At 40.1% G+C, this 26,018-nt stretch overlaps 1 protein-coding gene across 1 annotated transcript in view; it reads left to right on the plus strand.

Annotated features, from left to right (window-relative positions):
- The first annotated feature begins 13,101 nt into the window (after positions 1-13,101).
- Positions 13,102-26,018, plus strand: part of SYT1 (synaptotagmin 1) — a 313,691-nt gene continuing 300,774 nt past the window's right edge. The window contains exon 1 of the mRNA XM_029910863.1: positions 13,102-13,154. The gene's annotated coding sequence lies outside the window, so the exon portion shown is untranslated. The remainder of the gene's footprint in view (positions 13,155-26,018) is intronic.

A 26,018-nucleotide genomic window follows, 5' to 3' on the forward strand; every position in this document is an offset into this window, starting at 1 on the left:
AGGTGTCATGCAAGGAGGCAAAGGTAGTTTTGTGCTGCACAGTTTCCAGCTCTTTGTACAAAGATTAAAAGGGGGCAGGAGTGTGGTAGAGCAAATCGTGTGGCAAAGAATGTGACAGATCATGTCTGAAAGGAGTCAGAAAGTGACGCATCTTTATATAATATTAGTTCTGCTACCTGCCAGTCCATGCCTTTGAGCAGTCCTTACCTCTTGGATTAGTAGATAACAGAATGGGGGGGAGTGAAAACTTTGTTTATGATTGGCTTCACCTGAGGTGTGTTTTAAAAATAACACAACTGAAGGGTCACTACTACATGAATAGGTACATAATTGTTATGTAACCCTTTGGCCAGGTGGTGTAGGCAGCAACAAGGGCTGGATTCAGTATTTCGGGATTCCTCTTAACCATATAAAACAGACCTAGCTCAAGCCCCCACCCAAAAATCTGAGAAAACGGAACACCACCCCTGGCTGCTTCTAAGAAGTAATACTTCCCTACTCACAAGCATTGAGTCTATGTATAACAAAAGAAGAAGAAAACACAGCATTAATTTGGGGAAATTCTGCAACACTAACTTGAAAGAACCCAACCAATAAGTAAAACACCCACCTTACAATATCTTGGGCGGTGTCTTTTTTTAATCTGTTTCTTACCTTGCAGTGGGGAAATCCAAGAGATGAATGTCTCTTGGACATGCCACTCCCCTTTTCCCTCCACTGCACTCACTCATAGTTTGTTGTCTGAGGTCAGCTATGTGTCCAAAGTCCAGGCATGTGTTTGGGTGGATTCACCTCCCGAGGGGAGAGAGTGGTTGTGTGAAGCCTCCACTTCTGCTCATCAGTGTCAGTCTTTGGCTGCTTTATGTTGCTATCACTGCTGCTGTCATTGCTGCTGCTTGTAGCTGCCGCTGTTGCTGCATCCTCTCACTGCAATGCTGTGTTCTGAGGTCCTACCAGTTAGCTGAAATCCCTGAAGTGTGCTGTCTAATATTTCAGTGGGTAGTGAGGAACCTTTCTGCTGCTGCCTCTTTGTTGTCTTTTCACCACAACACTGTCTCTCTAGCAAGTCTAAGGTTCAGCCCCTTACATCAGCAACCTTGGCAGTAGTGATCACAGAGAAAGAAAAAGTTGCTCAAATGCATCTAGTCAGCTCAGTCTTTAAACACTGGAGATGGAGGGTCAAATGGCTTCTGGGAATCTTCAACAGGGCCACACCACTAAAGAGGAACACCTGTCCTCATCCCCAAATCGCACTTGGATTTGGCATCACTATCCTCTGCTTAGCAAGTGAGGTTAAAGTTAGGATGACCCCCTCAGTTAGGGTGATCCCCTCAGTGAGGTGCCATCCTGCTGCCCTTTACTCAGGATAACATTTCATTTCCCCTGAATTTTAACCCCAAACAGCCAAAATTAATCACTTTAACAACACAGGTCTGGCTGCTGCTCCCTTAAGCAGAGTAGGTGTGTCCATGCAAATACAGTCTGCTCTTGAGGTCTTCCCTCCCCTCCCCCCCAGTTCATTACCAGATGTCAGGGGAAAGCTCATTCAGACCCTGGTTATGGTTAGTTTACTTTTATTTTCAAGCTTTTGTTTTACAATAACTTTTAGTTATTAAGCCAAATACCCATTTTATAATAATCACTTTAAGAGGAGTTCCATCATAAGTATTAAAACAATAGTAAAAATTAGAAGGAGCTGTATATGAGAGAACATCTAAGGTGCTGCTTAAACCCCAGTCACTCTTCAACAATCCATACTAGTTTTAGTGCATTTGTTCTCGTGTACGTCAGAGTAACACTGTGGCTGTGTAGCTGTTTGGGTCACTCTTAATAGTTTTCTTTGAACTGATGTATCTAAACTTCCAGTAAAGATTGAAGTTGCTGCTCTCTTTAGTCACCCTTTGTGTATTATGGCTATGAAAACAGTTCACCCATAGGATTATATTACTTGATCTGCTAAGGTGCTACTTAGCAAGTTAAAAGAGTATGGATTGGATGAATGGACTATAAGGTGGATAGAAAGCTGGCTAGATTGTCGGGCTCAATGGGTAATGATCAATGTCTCAATGTCTAGTTGGCAGCCGGTATCAAGCAGAGTGCCCCAAGGGTCAGTCCTGGGGCTGGTTTTGTTCAACATCTTTATTAATGATCTCGATGATGGGATGGATTGCACCATCAGCAAGTTAGCAGATGACACTAAGCTGGGGGGGAGAGGTAGATACGCTGGAGGGTAGGGATAGGGTCTAGAGTGACCTAGACGAATTGGAGGATTGGGCCAAAATAAATCTGATGAGGTTCAACAAGGACAAGTGCAGAGTCCTGCACTTAGGATGGAAGAATCCCATGCACCGCTACAGGCTGGGGACCGACTGGCTAAGCAGCATTTCTGCAGAAAAGGACCTGGGGATTACAGTGGATGAGAAGCTGGATAAAGTCAGCAGTGTGCTCTTGTTGCCAAGAAGGTTAACTGCATATTGGGCTGCATTAGTAGGAACATTGCCAGCAGATTGAGGGAAGTGGTTATTCCCTTCTATTCGGCATTGGTGAGGCTACATCTGGAGTATTGCGTCCAGTTTTGGGCCTTCTACTACAGAAAGGATGTGGACAAATTGGAGAGAGTCCAGCGGAGGGCAACAAAAATGATCAGGGGGCTGGGGCACATGAATTATGAGGAAAGGCTAAGGGAATTGAACTTGTTTAGTCTGCAGAAGACAAGAGTAAGGGGGGGATTTGATAGCAGCCTTCAACTACCTGAAGGGTGGTTCCAAAGAGGATGGAGCTCGGCTGTTCTCAGTGGTGGTAGATGACAGAACAAGGAGCAATGGTCTCAAGTTGCAGTGCGGGAGGTCTAGGTTGGATATTAGGAAACACTATTTCACTAGGAGCGTGTTGAAGCACTGGAATGGGTTACCTAGGGAAGTGGTGTAATCTCCATCTTTAGAGGTTTCTAAGGTGCAGATTGATAAAGCGTTGGCTGGGATGATTTAGTTGGTTGGCCCTGCTTTGAGCAGGGGGTTGGACTAGATGACCTCCTGAGGTCTCTTCCAACCCTAATCTTCTATAATTCTATGATACTCTTTGGAGTGTTTTATGAGTGAATTGCTGGCCTACATTAATGCTTCGTTGTAAAGCAGTATCAAGACATTTTATACATCAGACTTTCCGAACAAAAAGATCAGCAGCATTTTGTAACATGTAATCATGTCACACAATGGATTACATAGCATTTTGTTGGCTCTTTTGTCCTGTGATAAAAGCAATTAGATATTGAACCTCTTAACACTGAAAGACAGCCAAGTGAGTATCGAAGATACTGAAGTTCTTATAAGTGATTGCCACTAGATAAACTAGAGTTGGTTGCATAACATACACCATCTGTAAATGTCAAGATCTATGTTATCTGGCTGGGAAGGAGTTGGAAGACTGATTAATAACCTTCATTTGCTACTGAATAAAAGCTTAGATTTAGAGTTGTAGTGAACAAGCCAAATATGATTTCTGAAATCCACTTCATGCTAAAAACTGTTTTATTTCAGATCTAATATAATCAAAGAAAATCTGTCAGATTCCCTTTTTACTCCTAGTTTATGTTTAGAAGCAATATGGGGGAAAGTAGTTGATTTATTTCTATGATTCTCCATGGGGAAATGATTTAATAGTGGCAGCTTTTTGACTTTTTGTCTAGGAATGTCAGCAAATATTTCGATTCAGATTTGATAAACTACTGTCATCAATGTTGGTAGTTTCTATTGATGTCATGGGAATCTTTACCAAGCAAATTCAAGGTAACTTCTGATGCATAAGCTACTAAGGACTTAATGGCATTAATATGCATGTTCTAATGGTTTTATCTGTGTGTGCATATCTGGACCTATGTTTTGTGCTTCATGTAGAGCCTGAGGGATGCTTATGTCTTTATCTTCTAAGTGGCTTTGGACCCAGGGCCAAGCTAGAGTAGCAGGCCTTGCACTGGATACATGGAAGTGGGAGCTGGGGGACCTGTGAGGGGAAAATAATTCTCTTCCCACACCTAGGAGCACCTGGAGACTTGCTACATGGAAGTTATAGTCCAGATACTGAAGAATCCCTCCATAACCCATTGTTCTGCCCCATCTACCACCTATTCACTGACATAGAGAGCTCCTTGGAGATGGGTCCCATGCCATATGAGGTGCATGCTTCTTGCATATCCACTCCCCACCCCTCCTCATACAATAGAACCACATCAGTTCCACTGCCTGGGGTATCTCCGTGAAGGTGAAGCTGGATGTAGCATTGAATACAAGGGAAAAAACCATAGTAAAGTTTCAGAACTCATATCTTTTCAGGACCCCTAGATATAAACATGTCTCCTCATATGAATGTGATTCTAAGTAGCTGATTCAAATACTGATCTGTGACTGTGCTGTCATTGGCTACACAGTGTGTATTGTTTCACTTTAAGTGCTTAAAGTGAGAATGATTTTGTGGGTAAATAAAGGTGTCACAGTGAAGTAATTACCAGGTTTTTTTTTTTTCCTCATGAAAAGAGAGCACTGTAATGCCCACTGATTCCTGTGATTGTTTATTGATCATGGTGCTCTGATACAGAGTCAAGCGTTATCATAGTTCAGTTATCAGAGTAGTATGTTGTCAAATGATGTGCTCTTTTGACTTGGGATCAAGCTGAGGATGAAGCAGAAGTTGCAGAAAGCTATATAAATCCATCACAAGAGCTATGGGAGCCTTGAATCCTTCCAGGCTTCTGTCCCCATTTCAGTGTGTCCACCTGCTGCAGAGCGATATTGACCAAGATATTTAAATCTCTGAAGTTGTGCTTCAGAGGCTGGGCCCTATTAACTAACTTGCCTCTGAGGCCTGCGCACCAACACTTTTAAGACAATGAAGGAGAATGAAGCTAAGTCCTTCAGTCTGGAATTTCATTTTAAAACGTATAACACGATGGTAACTGGGGCAACACCTTAAGGAATGAGATCACAGAGGTGTGCAACAGAGTGGGTTCTGGCAGTACATATAGTGAAGAAGTTGGACTGGTGAGGATGGAGCCAGAGAGGCAGGCAGGCAATTAGGAGTGGCAACAGCTACTACTACCAGATTATTGAAGGAGCTATAGTTGCCTGCCAGCTATGCACAGCAGAGAAACAGCATGTCACAGGGGAGTGGATGGGGGAGTAAAGAGGTGAAATTGGATGGAAAAGGAAAGACTGATAGGGGGAGTCAGCTGTGGGAGAAGAAGATTGTAAGCTGCAACCCTTTGACCTCTAAACAGTTTTGGACTGACTTTTTCCCCTGAGGTGCCAGTGAAGTTATATGGAAGCAATGGTGCTCACCACCTTTGAAAATCTGGTCATTGAGATGTTGGGCTAGCTAGATTAGAATGTGAGTGAAAAGAGGCCAAAAGATTCAGGCCTATGGCATTGTTGCTAACATAGTAAAAGTGTTTCCAGGGACAATTCTCCTAATGGGCAGGGTTCTGGGGGATGTCTTGGAGGCTGAAAGTGGATTTTGGTGAACTACAGGCCAATTTAAATATGAATATCCTAGTTCAGGGTAGGGTTACCACCTTTGAAATGCAACCCCCACATGGCAAGCCCTCCACAACCACAAGTCAACTCCGTAAGCCCCTCCAACAGCCACTTATAGTATCTAGAGAGATAACATCCCACGTCTCCTCACTCTTGTGTGACTCAAACCCTCTCTCACACACGCGCGGTGCACTTGTGCGTTGGTGGGCAGACAGCTGCTGTATTTTCAGCAGTTTTGATCTGTTATCACGTAAACTGCAGAAGTGGGAACACTGCAGCATCTTTAGCTGGACACAAACTTTTAACATTGGCTATTCTAGTGTATTGTGATAATAATAATAATTAATTCATAATAATAATGCAAATCTTTAGACCCACGTAAAAAAAACCAAAAACCCAGCAGATTAAATTATTTTTCTAGCAACTGGCAAATCCATGTAAAAAAAAAAGGCCAGGTAGTAACCCTAGTTTGGGGCTTGAAAAAGTTTGGGGGCTAGAAAAATATCTGAAAATTTGGATATTTATTTAAAACTGTGGAGATCCCACAACAGACCCTTCCTCTCAACAAATGTTTTGTCTCTGTATGTCTTCTTGTGAGGAGGCACTCACTGGTGTATTTGGAGGAGGACGACATTCCTCCAGCATCTCCCTCTTGGGGAGAGGGAGTGGAGACAGTTTGGAAAGGGATGGTAGGGCTTTTCCTCTCTCTGGGATACTTTCCTTGAGGGGAGATAGGGTTCCCTTCCCTCTTGGGAGGAGCATGAAGCTTCTCCCTCCCCTTGCGTTCTCCCATTTCTCCAGATTTAGAATCCTATTTTTCTCTCTCTGCTTGGCCTTTTGTCCTTGTGTGTATCCTCCAATCCTGGCTCCTTCTCTGTCTTCCCCTTTCAGTGTGTCCCATTTATCCTCCTTTGTGCGCCCATTCCCTCCACCACCACCCCTCTGTCTCCCTTTCCCCTTCCAAGTAGATTCCTTTTCCATTTCCTTTCCCTCTCTTTCACTGCTGCATTGGGGGGGTTCATGATCCTCCTGCACTGGGCAGAGGGACGTAAACAGGGAACTGACACTCCTGCTTCTGTGTAGAACCTGCACGCAGGCAGCCAGCCACATGACACAATTTCCTTTCCTACTCCCTGTATTAGCTTCTCCTGCTGGTGCACTAGAGATTACAGAGGAGCTAAGGAAGGGCTTGGCCCTGCCTGATCTGTACAGAGACATCTAGTGGCAGGGACACTGTTTGCTCTCGTTTGGTAAGTATACCTAGGAGTGCTCATGGAGTTTATCCAGACCTGTACGCAATTTTAGAGGGCTGTTTGAAAACATGGCTCAGATCAGTGTTTGCATTGCCTATGAAAACTTTACTTTTTAACAATACTGAATAGTTCTCAAATTTAAATCAAACGTTTTGTATAATACATGTGTGTTTGTGGTGTGTCTGCTCAGCAGAGCACTTTCTGCTACACATTTTTGGTATACAAGATAGCGATGACTATTGAACTTCTCCTTCATTATTCTCTCACCAAACTGAGTCATCACCCACAACCATTCAGTACTAACATATTTGTAAAGTAAAATGGATATTATTTTTTGCTGTATACTGTCTACCATTTGTTTATATGGTGGTGAATGCTGTCATTTAAAATTAATGAACTTGAATGAATGATATTTAGTCTTTTTGTTTTTCCTGGTATATTTAAAAGCAGGTTTCCATTCTATTACATTAAAGGCCTCAGTTCAGACAGTAATGACCTGAATAGTGCCTGTTTTAATGTAATCTCTGCTGACTGCTGTTCCAAGAATAAAAATTTAAGCCCAAAGATTTAATGAAATCCCTTGAGATTAGTGCTTACTGTGCTGAAGAAATTGCATATCAACCTTTTCTCTGCACTCCAACCATAAGGTTTGGTGTCTGAATAGAAGGGTGTCCAAGAGAGAGACAACTCTGAGTTCATCAATAATTTACATTTTTGTTACTTACAAACCTGGTATTTGGGATTCTGTTGCTATAGCAATCCATCTGGGCCTGAATGGATAGTGTTTTAAGTGGTGGTTGTATACGGATTCACAGTGTGTGCTTTAAATCCCATGCTAAACTAATCCTTAGATCTGTGCTGTGAATTATTTGAGTTTTCAACAAAATCAGTGTTACTTACAGTTAATGTTACAGACATATTGAGCAAATTAAGCTTATTAAATATTTGAATATGAATATTGGGAAAGAGTTTGAAATTGCACTACATTGCAACTTTCATATGAATATGTGAGGCACTTAACAAATTTACACAACTCCCTCTATTCAAAATAAATCTAATTTGTTGCAGATCTGGAATTTATGTAGGTTATGTGTTTTGATTTAAGATACAGACCGGCTTTCTATATAATATTACATATCAGGATATTAGCTTGGCTTTCTGAGGTACCATTTTATGTCTTAAGAACATCCATGTAAGTCAGCATACAGTATAACTCCAGTCTTCAAATAATCTGGTTTTATCTCTGTGAAGGTAGTCAGGGTTCTAAGGCTGAGAACAAGATTTTAAATTCCCATCTGCTTTGCTGACATTAAACTAAATTTACTATTTGCAGTTGAGGTTTTAAATCCAGCTTCATAAAGCCCAGCAGTTTTATTTCACACTTTGGTTTCAATTTGCATGGTTTTGCAATCCCAAAATTCAAAATGAAACTAATTTGACATCACCTGGTATCTACATAAAACCATAAATCTGCCTGGAGTCAATGAAAAATTCAAAGGCATCTCAGTGAACCTGAGCTGAGTTTCAAATTTACTGCAAAACCAGAAACGAAGCAAGTTTATAGATTCATGGATTCCAAAGCCAGAAGGGACCATTGTGACCATCTAGTCTGACCTCCTATATAACATGGCCCATAGAACTTCCCTAAAATAATTCCTAAAGCAGATCTTTTAGAAAAACATCCAATCTTGATTTAAAAATCCTCAGTGTTGGAGAATCCATCACAGTATTTGGTAAGTTGTTCCAATGAGTAATGCACAATTTTATGTGGCTTCTGTTTTTTATAAGAAAAGTTTCATGCGGTTCAAATCTAAAATTATAGTCAAATCTGTCATATGCTGTCATGACTTTATTATCCCAAAATAAAGAAAGTCCAGTTTGGAAAATATTCCTAGTGTTCAAAAGAATAGATATGTAAATACACAATAAAGTAAACAGAACCTGGAAATATTGATCCAAAAATTTAAGGAGATAGGAATTGTTATCTCCATATAGAATAGACTGCCCCATTCATCTTGGGGGTGTTGTGTGTGCAAAACAGTAATAAAGTAAAACTGTCACAAATGTTCCACCAAGTCTTGAAAAATGTTTCATTACTACACAGCTACTCTTTTGAAAACAGGTCTCTCAGAGAAGAACGAAGCATAAAATAGAGGGGGGTCTAGTTTGCTAATGTTTTTATAAAGTAGAGGGGTTCCATATTTCCAGTAACAAGTTCCAGTCTACTTCTGTTCTATTTAAATGATTTAAAACAAAACAAACCCCTATTTATTTTAAAGTTATAGGTGACATTCTGGCTCCATTGAACTCCCCTTTCCAATGTATTAAGATTTCACCCTATATCGACATACTTGGCATATTGGACTAGGTTTATTTTAGGGGTCCCTAAAAAGGTTTATTTTGATCCCCTTACTTAATGGAACTGTTCTCATAGTAGGGTACTATTCTGTGTAACTGGGGGTGGAGGAGTTAAAATAAGACCCAAAATGGCTTTATTTTGTTGGGTGAGTAATCATGAGTAAATGAAATAGACGTTGCAGGTTATTTATGTGACTGCTTAGTGCCCTGAAGTATCTTTTGTAGACACCATATGTAAAATATAGATTATGCTTCAAACAGATATTGTAAAATGCAGCCAAGCATATCTAAATGTATTTTATTCTGTTGGTATTTCTAATGGCTTTCATTAGAAAACTGTTTCCTTTCAAATACCATTGAAATGAAACCAAGTCGTGCAAGAGACTAGTAATGTGACAGATGCTACATCTGTAGCTTTGGAAATGTAGTTGTCACTACAGGGGATCTTTCGCACTGAAGACCCACAGGAGCCCATAACTAAAGCTGAGTAAATTAATCTTCCAGCACATCTCATCAAAAATATTCTGTTTAATAGTAAGCAATAGAAGCACAGATGAACTCCCATTGTAGAGACATTTTTTTATCTTCCTTTTACAGTATGTATTTTTTATTTCTTTTGTATCTCTATTGTATTTCTGAACTCTGATAGTAACTTTGAGAAGAATTTCAGTATTTAGCCTAGGCAAAGCTTTCTAGTCATTGTGCTATGATTTTTTTTTAAATTATTTATTCAAGGCTGTTAATATGTCACAAACTGTAGCCTAATCTGTGTACCATTATTACCTTGAGGGACACTCCCTCTGTTAACACCAATGAAGGTAGACAGGCTCTCTTTATTTTTCACTTAATAAACCACCTGACATGGTCATGATGTTGCATAATTTTGTTTCATTTTTTTTGTCTTCTCTGGGGCAGGCACTATATTTTTATTCAGTCCTTTTCGATTAATACTCAAGTAGGGATCTATATTTTCATAACTTTATCTGGCATTCTCTGTCTTTATGGTAAAAAGAAATAGTTTTCATCTGCGACACATAGTGATAATATGACACAGCTTGACACTGACAGCTTATATAAACAGAGTAAGACTGAGACAGTATACAACAGCGCAGGTGTGACTGTGTGTGTTAATTTGTCTGAGGCTCGGTAGTTCTATCTGTTTTAATACTAAATGTACACATGGATCTGAACCCCAGGAGCAGGTTTGGATCCAAATTTCTAGCTGAAACATATCTTTGTAATGAACCAAATGTGAATATGCTACAATTTGGGAAGGTTCAGATTTGGGTCTGAATTTCAAATTCCCAAATTTTGGAGGATTTGAACCAAAGTTTGATCTAGAGCAGGGGTGGGCAAACTTTTTGGCCCGAGGGCCACGTCTGGGTGGGGAAATTGCATGCAGGGCCATGAATGTAGGGCTGGGGCAGGAGGTTCGGGTGCAGGAGGGGGCTCAGGGCAGGGAGTTGGTGTGTGGGAGGGGTGCGGCAGGGGGTTGGGGTGTGGGATGCAGGAGGGATTCGGGGTGCGGGCTTTGGCCCGGCACTGCTTCCCTGGAGTGGCTGCAGGGTGGCAGCGGCGCGGAGCGGGGCTAAGACAGGCTCCTTGCCTGCTCTGGCCCTGTGCCGCTCCCGGAAGCAGCCGACACCACGTCGCTGCAGCTCCTGGGGGTGGGGGGGCAGAGGGATCTGTGTGCTGCCCTCCCCTGTGGGTACCTCCCCTGAAGCTCCCATTGGCTGCGGTTCCCCATTCCTGGCCAATGGGAGCTGCTGGGGGCGGTGCCTGGAGGCGAGGGCAGCGCACAGAGCTCTCTTCCCCCTGTCCCCCAGGGGCTGCAGGGATGTGGTTCCGGCTGCTTCCAGCAGCGGCGCGGGGCCCACGGCGCCACAGAGGTGGCAATCCCGCTGGCCAAATCCAAAGCCCTAATGGGCCGGATCCAGCCTGCGGGCCGTAGTTTGCCCACCCCTGATCTAGAGGTTTGGTTCAGCCCACTGTAGAAATAAGAAGCTGGCATCCAGGAATTTGGATTAGGCCCAACAATGGCAGAATCAACAGAATTTATATTGTATCTAAGAATGACCAAAGTCATTGTTCTATATGCATGCATGAGATTACTCACAGTTGAACTGAAAAATCTGGGGAGGAAATTAGTTCATCCCACAGCTATGTGTTGCTAGATTATTCTAAACCTAACCTCTTCTTTTTGAAATAATGGTCTCCTGTAATCCTGCCAGTCAATTTTCTATTATTTCATTGCTCCAGAACTCTTCGTCATTTTGTCATACCAGCGACTCTGCTAGATGGAGGAGCTAGAACATATAGTTTTGAAAAAGTTTAAAAATTAATGTTCTATCCCAAAGGCTGCAAAATAATGTTTTTTTCAATGTAATGGAATATGTAACCCATCCAGCTCCATTGTCCAACAGGTGTCTCTAGCTGTGACATGTGAAAGGATGGGTTTGGGGGCACCACAGTGACTGGAAGAACAGCACAGGAGCTAAAATTAATGCTTTAATAAAAAAAAAAAGGAGGGAAGCAGATTTACAATAATTTGCATGCTGAGTCCTTTGCTAATTGTGTCATAAAACATAGTTGCAGGGTTAACTAATTTGGAGTGGGATGATGGAGGGAATAACAAATTATCTTTTTTAAAAATATGATATGGTTTAAAGGTTTTCAAAGAACCCAGCCCTAGGTACTGCCAGTGCTATTCTTCTGTAGAGAGGTTGAGGTAAAAGTACAACCGCATTTACCTCTCTTTGTAACCCTCCACCTGGCTTTCTAGTTTCCACTGTATCAGACAAATTGCTCATCTTCACTTTTAAGTTCCTTCAAAGATTGGCCCTTCTCTCCATTTAATCTCTTATATCCTAGCAACCATCGAGTTCTGCCAATGATGCCTGCCTTTGCCCAGTAGTCCAATTTTCCCTCAAACACCTTCCTGTTTTTACCATGCTGCCTTTATGCATGGGAATTGCTCCTTGTAACAAACTGTGAAGTCACTATGTTACACTCCTCCAAATCCAGCCCTAAAACTCATCTCTGCTGTGATGCCTATAAAACACCTGACAATGGTTGCTGTGATCACTGCTTATCATATAACTGACTGCATGACAAGGTGGAGTGAGGCATGAGGCACCCCTGCAGCATTTTCCCCACTCTTCCTCTGGCAGGGGAGGGAGAAGGCTGTGGCAGTAACAGGGAAGAAATAGTGTATGTCTCCAGCCTCTTCACTTTCATGGGGACCCTGTTTAAGAGTTAATACAACCAGAATGTGAAATTTAAGTGGAGGATTTCAGTGGGCATTGCCCCTAGGTGAAGGCCTGTCAGCATAAGAGTTGAGGAGAGCCTCAGGAGTGCCTCAGAGGCCCAGATTTCAGAAGATATTGGACAATCCATGGGTTCTGGGGGGGCCAAACTCTCTGCTTCTACTGCAGGATACAAGAGTCAAAACCACTGGGTTCAAAGGAATCTTTGGAAAGGGAACCTTGAAGATTTTCCTCCCACTCTGTCCCCTCCCATGGTAAACTTGGGCTGTAAATCTTAGGCTATGTCTACATTGTAAATGAAGCTGTGATTGTAGCACGGGTAGAAATACCCATGATAGCTTTGATTGAGCTGGTCTGGGTAACAGTGATAGTAAAGTTGTGGTGATGCGGGCTAGTCGCCTCACTACACGCCCATTCGGGATTCTGTGTATGTTCTCTGGTTGCTGGCCCACACCAGGATCTGTACTCCCTCGTCTTCACTGCTATTGTTAAAGCTAGCAAAATTTAGTACCAGCTCTAGCTAAATTTAAACTAGTGGGGGTATACCTACCCGGGTTGCAATGACACCTGCATTTGTGGTGAAGATGTACCCTTAGAGCGTACACAAGTTAACTAAAAAGGCGAACCTGTGGCATGAAGTAAACGACCTGATTTGTTTTATGCATATGAGAAATCAAATTAATGTTTTTCTTACAGAAACCTGGAATCCTGAACAAAGAAAAGATTTGGTCACAGAATCTGTATTCTGAACAGTAAGTAATTTGATTACACACTATAAAGATGAACATTGGTTTTTTTACCCCACTGTAGGTAACTTTCCACATTTGCCTTTCTTCTACCTGTGTAAGAAATTTAGTGTAGTAAGCAGTTTCTGCCTTCTCTGAAAACTCAATTTCATTTCACTGGAGTGGATTTTTATTTTACCCTATAATCCTCTTAGATAAGATCATGATAATCCATGCAATGTATCTTTGGGTCAGTACATAGTGAAAATATTGGTGTTGCTTTTACTTTTTTTGTTTTGTTAACAAAAGTGCATTGTTGTAATACTTGAAATTAGCAAAGTAATAAAAAATAATCTGAAAATTGGTCAAATCTGGGATTCTGTGTAGTTTAGTGATAAAACAATAGCTGGCTCTTCGGTTTGAGATATACAATTCATTCAACGTGGACAGGGTGAGGAGAGAATTCTGTGTGCTCATGTTATCTCTTTAATCATTAGTTCAGAATCACAAAGTGCTGACATAGTCACCTACAAGCTTAAAATTTACAGCTGTTCTGTAAAGATTAGTCTTTGATTTCTACTGCTTCATAATGCATCAGGCAATTAAAATTGTCTGCAGAGATCAGACAATGAACCATGATGTCTGTGTTGTGAATAATATTGGTATCTTCTTTTAAAAGAATTTTTCAGGTTGGTGATGAAGTTTAAATTGTGGCCTGAAAAAAATGCAGACAGTGTTTTTATTTCCAATCCTCAATAGTATTCTTTGCAGAAAGTAGCAAAAGGTATATTAATCCTGTATCTTTGGGTATCAGAAGTGACAACTCTCTAATAATCAGCATAAATAAATGTGTTTAAAGCATTTCTATTTACAGTTCAATCCAAACAGCTGCTGTGCATTATGCACTAGTAGAGGCTGCCTCTTTGTGGCAGAATATTGTGGGCAACGTGTATTGTACATAAGACATACACTATTCTTTACTATGCTTTGTATACTGTATAGTGGAAATGAGGGCCTTTTCATGGTCATATTTGAAATCTCTATTCAGATAACTAGTTTGTTGTATAATCCTAAATAGACTAGACTAGAATCACATATTGTGAAGACTCTTCAACAACACAGTGTGGCCAATATACTTTGGCTGCATAGAAGATCCATGGGAGGCCATGGGGGGATTTACATATGTAAGTTTTTAAAAGCCAGAATACAGCCCTTGATCTCTGTATGTACCCAGGTTCAGTGAATGGTTTTAAGATTCGGTTAATCACTGACATCTTGAAAGGAATTATGTGACATTCTGTTAATGCTGAGTCAAGTGGTACGCTTCTTTGAAAACCTTAAGCTCCATCTTTGCCGTTGTTCATATAGCACCCAAAAGTAGGCACTTTACCAGCATAGAGTGAATGCGTGCCCTATACAGCTTATCTAAAAAGAATGCAACATTTTTTAAACGTTTTATCCATCAACTAGTATAATGATTGCAACCAACCCTGAGCTCTTATTTTCCATTTTTAACTACACTAAATATATTTTTATTATTGCAAAATATGTTTAATTTTTTACGCTTTGTTCGTTCCCTGCAACTTTTGTCCGTTCACCCCAAACTTTACCCTTCCTGCAATCGTTTTTCCCCATTTCCTACTGATCGTAACCCCATCCACTCCTACTCCCTACCATATAGCCACACAACAACCCTTAACCTCACTTAGTTTCTCACCACGCACTCCTACCCAAAAATCACCTGTCTTCCTCTTCACAGAGTTGGCTTTTAGTATGTTTCAGGTTAAAATATTACAGTATACAAATCAGCCACTATGGATAAAATTGAAATTACAAGCTAAACTAGTGTCCTAAACTAGGCAAAATGTTTAATTTCCAAGTGTAGTATGGGATAGAGGCCATGTGTGTCAAGGCAACCTGATAATGCAGTGAATAGGTTCTCACATATATATCTAAGGAAATTGAGAGGGATTGCAAAACATGAAATACGGATGAGCTGTTGCAATTTGTATTTGAAGTTAGACCTGCAAAAGGATAGCTTTTTGACATTGGAAAAAGGTGCAAATAAATCAATTATAATTTAGCCTCAAAGGTTTAGGTGCTAGCAGTAGATCATTGATGGAGGTGTGTGTACATGGATTGTAGCAACTCCCCAGTATTTTGTATTGCATTAATGGTTTATGCATTACAAGAAATTTCATGAACCTCTATATTTCTGTCTATAGAAGGTGAATTTCTCTATCCTCCCTACACATTCCCATACTCTCACAAGTCCTCCTCCCCTGTCTTCCTCTGCTAACTGGCCAGAACTTTTAAAATAAAACAGCTGTTTCAAAAGACTGTGGATTTATTTGTGTACACGGAGAATAAATTAATCAATTTTCACTGGTGCTCCATCACATACAGATTCCTTCCCTCCCGCTGGCAGAATAGGATGATGGAACCTTTTCAGAGAATCCATTACTTAATTTATCAGTCATGGTATTATGGTTATAGAATACAAATGCCCTATCCATAAATATATAATTACAGAAACGGAAAAATACAGTGATTATTTAACATTTGTAATACATAATTTATTTAATATCCTCTTTGGAGTATATATTAGAAATTAAAATAAACATAGAAATTTATTTTTATCTTACACCCATCATCTTCAATAAGTCACATTACTAATTTGATCAGGCTATACATCCAATCATATAGAGTAAATTCAACTCTCATTGGCTTTGTACCATTCAGCTTAATGTTTTTCACATGAATTGTACATTCCTTATACACTAGAATGTTGTCATTCATTTGACCTGGGATAATAAATTATATATTACCATTTTAAAGTATTTTTATTTCTCAACCGTTTCTCACAATGAAAATCCTGAAATGTCTAGAGTTAGTGTAAAAATACAGACCTTATCTCAAAAATAGGAAGAATATAATGAATATTGCATTAAATGCTCACCTTGTTTAGCTATACAATTTGACATTTTGAATTATGTTGATATGTTATTTTATAGTGTACTTACAGGTGCCCAGAAAATGCACAGAAGACAGACAGACTTCAGATATTCAGCCTAAGGCCCCAGTTCAGGAAAACACTTAAGGATGTGCTTAATTTTAGGCAAATAATTACATCCCAAAGTTTAGAGGGGTAGCCATGTTAGTCTGTATCCACAAAAACAACTAGGAGTCTGGTGGCACCTTAAAGACTAACAGATTTATTTGGGCAAGCTTTCGTGGGTAAAAAAACCCACTTCTTCAGATGCATCCTTGTTGTTTTTATCCCAAAGTTAAGGACTTGCTGAAGTACTGTCCTGAATAGGGATACTTTCCTAACTCCCATTATCTTCAGTGGGCTTTGGGTCAGGCCCCAAACTTACAAATGGATCTGCATGAGCATATCCCTGTGTTTGCACAGAGCTCTGTTGACTCCAATGCAGTTGCACACCAGTGCCCATTCTATTTGTGTACATATGATTGCAATATTAGGGACTTGATGACAAACCACTGAAGATATAATACACACCATCAAGGTGGAAAAATCACAGGTTATGCATATACAGTTATGCACTCACTTTGTTTAGGCAGGCATATGTCTAGTCTATGTGTCTTTGATGGGTTTCTTTTGTTGTTAAAAATACACTGCTGCTTACACTTTAGGAGTGACTCAAGCAAGATTACCATGTAGGCTTGTTGAGTACATTTGCAATAACGTGAATAGTGTCTTCCAAATCTATAAAGCTCTGATTAATAAAAACATTCTTATTCAAGACAGCACTTAAGCAAGTACTTAAATTAAGCATGTGCTTAAGTTGCATGTAAGTTAATTGTCCCATTATGTTTAAAAAATTGCCATCCCATATCATTATTACATCTTTGTCTGCTTGCTATAGAACTAGTGATAACGAAGGGGCTGACTTACCTTCCATCTTCCTATTGACTTTAATGGGAGCTGGCTCAGGCTCTCATGCTCTTCCTAGAGCTCTGCTCATTTCTGTTTATTTTAATGAGAGTTCATGCAAAGACAGAAAAAGATCACGGAAGGGGCAGCCATCTTAGCTTTGGCTTAAAAGGCTTAGACACCAAAGTAAGTCGGGGAAGAGGGGGATGCAAACTATTCTGCGATTTTTAACTTTTACCATCTTCATTTAAAATGCAGCAGCCCTTCTAATTTGGCTTTGGTATTTTAAAAGTTCAGAATCGTGCGGCTGTGGAGGAAGAAAAGAATCTTGCAATATGTGTACCACAAGCGGTGTTCATCATCCTTCCGCATTTAACTGCAATCAAATTTCATCTGTCACTACACATATTTTGGTTTATCATGTAATTGACAGCTTTGATGGTTTTTAATGGCCGTCTGGTTAATGACAGGTTTTTTTTCATTATTTATGCATAATAAAGACAAATTCATGTAATGTAATATAAATTAGGAGACTGCTCAAATCAACAATCAGTGCATGAGGAGCCTGGTAGAACTATAGTCTGCTACAATGAGATGAGAGTGGACTTATTCTATTGAAAATAATTGCATGGGCAGTTTCACTCCATTACTTCTAGAGGAATTGAATTCGTGTTTTACTTATTAGCTCACAAATACCCAGAATTATAGTGTGTTGTTTACTCTAACTTCTGTTCTGAAGCTACCGTCGTATAGAACATTCATGTATTGTAATATCCCAATAAACAGATCCTATTAGAAGCAGGTATTTTGATTTTGGAACTGTCAATTTTGTATAAGATGAATTTATAAAGATTTGAAAAGAAATAAGTCAGTGCTTTCTGAATCTTTCATGGCAATCAGGATAAAGTTATGTTTCATTAAAATAGTATACATGCTTTAAAATCTAGAAGCAGCATGCAGTCACCCTCATCCCCCGTGCTCCTAGTTTTCTGATTGCCCATCAAGACTTGTGTGCATATACCACAGCGTGGGGGAGGGATAGCTCAGTGGTTTGAGCATTGGCCTGCTAAACCCAGGGTTGTGAGTTCAGTCCTTGAGGGGGCCACTTGGGGATCTAGGGCAAAATCAGTACTTGGTCCTGCTAGTGAAGTCAGGGGGCTGGACTTGATGACTTTTCAAGGTCCCTTCCAGCTCTAGGAGATGGGATATCTCCATTAATTATTATTAGCTATGGATAAAATAATTCATTCTATTGCTCACGCTACCCGACTTACTCCATAGTGTTCTCACATAAATTGATTTTACATAATTTCTATGTAAGTACAGACTTTTGTTACTGCAGGGTATTGCATTTGCACAGAATAGTATGATTTATTTGTTTTTACCTCTCTTTTTGTTGTCTTCTAAGAACTGGTGAAAGCAGTACATTCTTTGTGACTTGCCTGCTCATGAATTCTTATGCACAAAAACTATTTTCCTTCCCCCATCACTTGTCTGTATCTGATATTAGGGCTACAACATTACATTTTCAGCTGAGAAACCTCAGACATAGATTTAGATTCTGTAGTGCTTTGAGATATACTAGTTATGCAACCTAATTTTGCAAAATGGCTGTCTACATACTTCCCTGGGGCTTCAGTTTAGTTGTCGTCTATCATTTTAGCACCTTGATAAATTAAATAGCAGAGAATAATCAATCTTCTGTTTCTTAGCTTTTTCTTCAGTTGGCAAACACATACTTTTCTAGACACATTTTTAAATGCAGTGCTTGCCAAGTGCCCTAGAAGTGATGCCGGGAGCCACCTCTGGTCAGAAGCTACAATCGTGCTCATCTAGTCTGACCTCCTGCACATTGTACTAGACCCCTAACCTCTGATTGAGTTACTGAAGTCCTCAAATAGTGATTTAAAGACTTTATACCTTATAACTGCAAATTTACTGGCTTAATGACAGGCTTCTTTGTAATTCACAGAATATTTTCACTTTAAAATAGAAAAGTAAGCACATGTTAAGTGTGTTGCTTTACTAACTTTTGACATTTTGAAGTATGAAATAACCAACACAGTATTGTGACTTTAAATTAGGTTACTACACACACTTCTGGGAATGTTTTTCCATTTAAAAAAATCGGGATTTTTTGCATGAAGATTTAGTGTGTATGTACATTTGGCAGCAGGAGTGACATGACTGACCATAACATTTCCAAGGAAGCTACTGCCATTTATTGGGTCTGTGATCCATGAATCAAGAAGCTTGCACTTTGAATTTCTTTGCTTTCCTTGTTTTGTGTAGACTTTAAGGCCCAAAAGGACAATTGTGATCACCTGGTCTGAACTTCGGCACATTGCAGGCTACAGAACCTCACCTACCCACTCCTGCAATAGAGCCATAACCTCTGGTTGAGTTACTGCAGCCCTCAAATCATGATTTAAAGACATCAAGTTACAAAGAATCCACCATGTACTCTAGTTTAAACCAGCAAATGAGCCATGCCCCACACAGAGGAAGCCCCCCCCCAAAAAAAACCAATCAAAAAAACAGGGTCTTTGCCAATCTGACCTGGGGGAAGATTTCTTCCTGACCCCAAATATGGCAATCAGTTAGATCCACCAGCCAGACACCTGGAAAAGAATTCTTTGTAGTAACTTAGAGCCCTCCCCATCTCTGGCCCTTGGAAACATTTTATTCCTGCACATGTCCAGAAAACAGAGGTGAGGCATGGGGGACACACTGGGTGATGTGCCACTGTCGTGTCCGTCCCCCCCACCGGCTCCATTTCTGCGAGTGCAGGACTACCCGGCTGAAAGAGGGTGCCACTTGCTGACTCTGCAGCTGGATACTGCCTCCTGGGTTCTTATGTTGGTTGTGCTCCCTTTCTGTGTGCTGGGAGCCATCCTGTTTTCTGTACAACAGTGAGTGCCCAGACCCCCTGTGTTGAGCCCCAATCACCCTCACCTTGACCCTCCCCTGCACAGTCAGAACCACCCAATGAGCCCCTGTGCATCCAAATTCCTCACTGAGCCGCCCACTCCCAGATTGCCCCAACGCAGAACCCTCTTGCCCTCCCCCCCCCATACGCTTGGATCCTGCTGCGCTCAGCCTGCCTGCCCACACCTGGGGTGTCTGTTGCAGAGGAGTATGGCGCCAAAGTGTTTCTAGGGCAGGCCCAGCCCTTGCACTGTGTCAGGGCCGGCTGCAGCCTCACTGCTGAGTCTGTGGCCCAGGGGAAGAGGGAGGGGAAGGGCTGCAAGGTGATCTCCCACCTCTGTGCAGCCAGTCACCTGTGCTTCCCACTGCCATGCTGGAGACTCACATTTATTTATTGACAAATAAAATATGCAGAATTTTGCAGAATTTTAAAATATTGTTTGCAGATTTTTTATTTATTTATTTATTTATTGCGCAGAATTCCCTCAGGAGTAATATTTGCTACTAGCAGTTGCATATGGGCCGCAGGACATTGTAGATAATTTCATCATACCATCTTCTCCATAAGTTAATCAAGCTCAGTCTTGAAACCAGTTAGATTTTTTGCCTCCACAAATCCTTCAGGGAGGCTGTCCCAGAACTTCACACTCCTCTGATGGATAGAAATAGTCTTCTAATGTCAAGCCTAAACTTGATGATGGCCAGTTTATATCCATTTGTTCTTGGGCCAATGTTGGCACTTAACTTAAATAATTCCTCTCTCTTCCTGGTATTTAACCCTCCTGATGGATATACAGAGAGCAAACATACTTCCTCTCAGCCTGTCTTTGATTAGGCTAAACAAGCCAAGCTCCTTAAGTCTCCTCTTGCGAGAGAGGTTCTCTATTTCTCTGATCATTCTAGTAACCCTTCTCTGCGCCAGTTCCAGTTTGAATTCATCTTTCTTAAACATGGGAGACCTGAATTGCACACAGTATTCCAAATGAGGTCTCACCAGTGCCTTGTATAATGGTACTAACGCTTCCCTATCTCTACGGGAAATACCTCACCTGATGCATCCTAAGATTGCATTAGCCTTTTTCATGGCCACATCACACTGGCAGCTCATAGTCATCCTGTGATCGACCAAAACACCCAGGTCTTTCTCCTCCTCTGTTGCTTGCAACTGATGAATCCCCAGCTTATAGCAAAACATTTTGTGCATGACCCTGCACTTTATTAAATTTCACCCCATTTTTTTTACTCCAGTTTTCAAGATCATCCAGATCTTCTTGTTTGATATTCTGGTCGTCGTCCTTATTGGCGATACCTCCCAGCTTTATGTCATCTGCAAATTTTATTAGTATGCACTCACTTTTTGTGCCAAGGTCATTAATGAAAATGTTAAATAAGATTGGAACCAAGACTGATCCCTGAGGAACTCCACTAGTAACCTCCCACCAGCCTGACAGTTCACCTTTCTGTATGGCCTGTTGTAGACTCCCCTGTAACCATTCCTTACCCATCTTTCAATTCTTATATTGATCCCCATCTTCTACAATTCCCTAATAATTTTTCATGTAGAAATGTATCAAATGCCTTACTGAAATCCAGGTAGGTTAGATCTACTACATTTCCTTTGTATAAAAAAATCAGTCATCCTCTCAAAGAAAGAGATCAGGTTGGTCTGGCACAATCTACCTTTTGTAAAACCATGTTGTATTTTATCCCATTTACCTGTATGTCCTTAACTGCTTTCTCTTTCAAAATGTGTTCCAAGACCTTGAGGTCAAAACTAACAAGGCTGTAGTGTCCTGAATCACTTTTTTCTTTTTTCTTAAAAATAGGCAATTCTCCAGTCATAGGGTACAACTCCCGAGTTTACGGATTCATTATAAGTCCTTTGCTCTTGGACTTGCGATTTCATGTGCCAGTTCCTGTAATAGTCTCTATCCAAGAATATCTGGGCCCCCGATTTAGTTCCATTAAACTGTTTGAGTTTGACTTCTACCACAGAGGTCCTTGTTACCTTTATTAAAAACTGAGGAAAAGTATTTATTTAGATGTTGGACCAGGCCTAGATTATCTTTAATCTCCACCCCATCCTCAGTGTTTAGCGGTTCCACTTCTTCAGTAAGGTGGAAGCTGTAATTTATCTGAAGGATTTTCTTTGGTTGTGGATTGTACTTAACATTTTGTGGGAAAAAAATCTCTGTTCAGAAAAGCTGTTCAAGTCACAAATTATTAGGTTTTTTTTTACTACCTCAGCATAGTTCCAACTGTGCCATATTCCTGCCTTTAAAACAACAAGTAAATAAGACATGCACTTCTCCAAGATGCAATCAACAACCTGGCGTGCACATGTCAAAGATCAGCAGTTGTTTTTCTTTCTTTGGATCAAAGACTGTCCCTTCACATCCTCCCTCATTCAGGGAAAAATCACTTTGGATTCAGATACATATTTAGTTAATTACCAGTCAGTAATCTCCAGGCCATATTTCATTAAAATGCTAGAGATAGCAAATGTCACAATCCTGTCATACCTCTTGACATACCTTACTGACTTCGTCTTATGAGACGATCAGAATTCTCTTTTCTATCGATCCAGATGTTTGACAGTTATGGCACCCGAGGTTTAACTTTGACTTCTCAATGGTATGTTACAAATAGCTGCATGTATAATTTAATATTGCCTGGCTGAGATGGGTCTCCGGTGTGCAGATAACGCTAGCTCATGATATTGAGTCTTTATTATCTTCTAAAAATAATTTGGTAGTTTTGGGTAAGCTCTGTGTAAAGACTTATTCTTCAATGCTACTTTTTCTTGTCTTCCTGCTTTTTCTTTCAAAGATTTCCAATGTAGACTTTCATTTTAGGGATTTGTAGCCACCATAAATATCACACTCTCAGAGATTTTGAATCAAATGCTCAGCCTGTACACGTTTTTTTTGTACCTAAGGTTAGAGACATTTTGTTCGATTGGCTGAAGATCAAACTGATTTAAATGGGTTCATCCAGAGTGGGAAAAGGTATGTCTGGAACATATTAACATCAAACTTGACCTTCATCTGTTTTGAGTCAGTGATACGCTGCCAAGATTTTAACATTGAGCTTCTTGTAGAGAGAAGGGAGAGAGGGTTGGGAAGCCTAGTCATTCATTTTCTTAGTATATGAATACTTTTTCAGAACCATAACCAATGAAGGGTAGAACTGCTTGGCAAAATATATTAAATGCACATTGCTAGAGAAGTTTATACTTGATTTCTTACAAATATTTTGCATTACTGGTGATATAGGAATTATTTTTGAAATATCTGTAAATATCTGTTACTTGGTGCTGCTGGGGGCATTTTGAATAAAAATAATTTTCCATTGGAGACATATTTTTCTGTTTCCTCTGAATAAGGGGACAGAAATGATTTAGTAGCATCCAGAATGAGAGTGAACTCTTTCAGAGGCAAGAAAATCACCTGTCACTTCAATTTGTTGGAGTGTTAACAAGCAGCTCCCACAACTCCAAGTGCAATACAGCACTGATTTGAGCTGAAGGTAAAAGCTTTCTTAATTACAGGTACATAACATGGTCTAATTTATATTTTTTTTAAAAGGTAAGACAACAGGTGGCTGTAAGCCAAGTCTAAAGAAGTCTACATCTTCAATAACATTGTTTATGTCTAGGCATTGCTATACAAATGACAGTACTGCCAACCCCAAGCACTCAAACATCATAAGTCAGGCTGTTGAAAATCATGAGATTGGCTTGAAAATCATGAAAGTTTTTCAAACAATAATAGATGTGGGGTTGTTTTTTTCACTTGCCTTCTGGTTTCTGAGTCCTGACACTGCACTTGGGTCACATTTTCAAACTTTCTTCACAACCATGAAGGCTAGAATCTTACTACTTTTTTATCTGAATTGTATGAATCCAGGAGCTGGGGCTTTAGGAATAAAAACAAATATTATGAGACCTGTGATACCATTCACTGAGAGATTTGACAACACTGGGTAAGATCCCTCACTGGTCGCAGGACTCTGTTAATACTATTAATCTTTTCCAGACCATGACTTGCCCAGAATCCTTCTCACATGTAGCAGAGACCATCCCCTGCCATTTAGCAATATAGGAAGGGTCAGGTGGTCTTGACACCTGGGCACTTATTCACACGCCTGCACGTTCATGATGGTCTCCAGTTGAGAACATATACTTTAGAGCAAGAGGGTAAGAAAAAGGATAACATGTCACTTGGGACGTAGAACCTTAACTATTAATTTTTTTTTTAACGGAATTGTGCTCTGGGTAACACATGATACAGAATGTGACTCTTTAATTTGAATCAGACCCATAGCACAAATAGGGTGTTTAAAGGTTTTTAGCAGTAATTTAGGAACCCCAAAAGGTCTATTAAAGTGCAGTTTAAAACTATTAGCTATGCAATTATGAATTTATCCCGTAGACCACAATGATTCCTTCTGAGGAGTTATGGTCTGTTGGGCAAATATGTATTTAGGGAGCTTTTAACATGTGAATTACTTCCTAGACTATATAATTATGTATTTAGACCTTTCAAAAAGTATAGTAATGCCCTTATTTATACAAGGAGTATCTGTTTTGTTCTAAACTGTAAGTAAAGTAGTAAATCTGCAGTAGTTACATTTCAGTTGCTGTGTCTTTGTCACTTTAATATTTTAAGTGAAATTTCTTCCAGGTCATTGATAAAAATGTTAAAAAATGTAAGGCCAAGAACAGATCTGTGTGGGACCCCCACTAGAAACAGACCCATTCAATGATGATTTCCTGTTTACAGTAATATTTTGTGACCCATTAGGTAGCCAGCTTTTAATAATATGATATGTGCCATGTTAATTTTATATCATTGTAGATTTTTAATCAAGATGTTGTGCAGTACCAAGTCAGTGCCTGACAGAAGTCTATGTACATTGCATCAACACTACAAATTTGGTTGATAAAGGTAATAATCTCATCAAAAAAAGATAACGTTAATTTGACAGGATCTATTTTTCATAAACGCATGTTGATTGGCATTAACTATTTTATCCTCCTTTAATTCTTTATTAATCAAGTCCCTTATCAGCCACTCCATTATCTTGCCTGGGATACATGTCAGACTGACAGGCCTATAATTACCCGTCATTCTTTTTACCTTACATTTTTCTTGCACTCAACCCTTTGTGGAGTTACAAAGGGAGAATTTCCCTGTACTTCCCCCCCCACTGGCGCATCTTCACAGTGCCAAGTGACAGAGTTGCAGTAAATTGGCATTTTCCTTGTTTTTATAGCCCATAATTACCATTTGAGACCTACCATCTGAGTGGCGCACTCAGACACCACCTGCTTCCCAGAGATCTTAGCATGGCTTTTTTGCTTATTCATTTTCAATTGAGGAAAGGGAATCACACTTTGGGGTGTTCCCTTCTCCACTTGTTTGTCTCCAGCTCTTTCCTCTTTGAAGAAACCTGGAAAGACATTTTTTCTTAAAAATGATTTTTAATCTGATCACTAGTGTTCCCATGTTCTCTTTCTCCACACCCCATATTTTGGACCCTATGGATTTATTCTATATACATTCTAAGGGGCGGGGAGGTGTGCACACAAGAGACTTTTTTCATGCTGTCATCAGTAATATTGTGGAGTGGTCTAGAGGAACAAATATAGGATGCAGAGTCAGGAAATCCTGACCGTTAATGCCAGATCTTCCCATAACTTTCTATGTGCCCCTGGGCAACTCACTTAAACGGTCTCTGAGCCAGTCTCCCGACCTTTGAAATAGGGATGATTGTAATTGCATGCTTCCCAGGGGTTTTGTGAGGATAATCCTGCCCTGAAGTCAGTAGGACTTTTGTCATTGACTTAAATGGAAATGGGACTGGGCTTTTAATTAGTTAATGTTTACACAGCACTTTGAATATATAAAAGCTACATAAATGCTAAATGTTATTTATTATTATTAATTCAGACTTTGAAAGCTCCATAAATATCTATTTGCTTGATAGACCATAACTACATAGAAGAAGCTGTTATGGTGGAATATTAGGTTAATGAATTTTCTCTGCATCTAATTATGTTG

The sequence above is a fragment of the Terrapene carolina genome, unplaced genomic scaffold (assembly GCF_002925995.2).
Source record: "Terrapene carolina triunguis isolate 2854851 unplaced genomic scaffold, T_m_triunguis-2.0 Scaffold68, whole genome shotgun sequence".
NCBI classification, from domain to species: domain Eukaryota; kingdom Metazoa; phylum Chordata; order Testudines; family Emydidae; genus Terrapene; species Terrapene triunguis.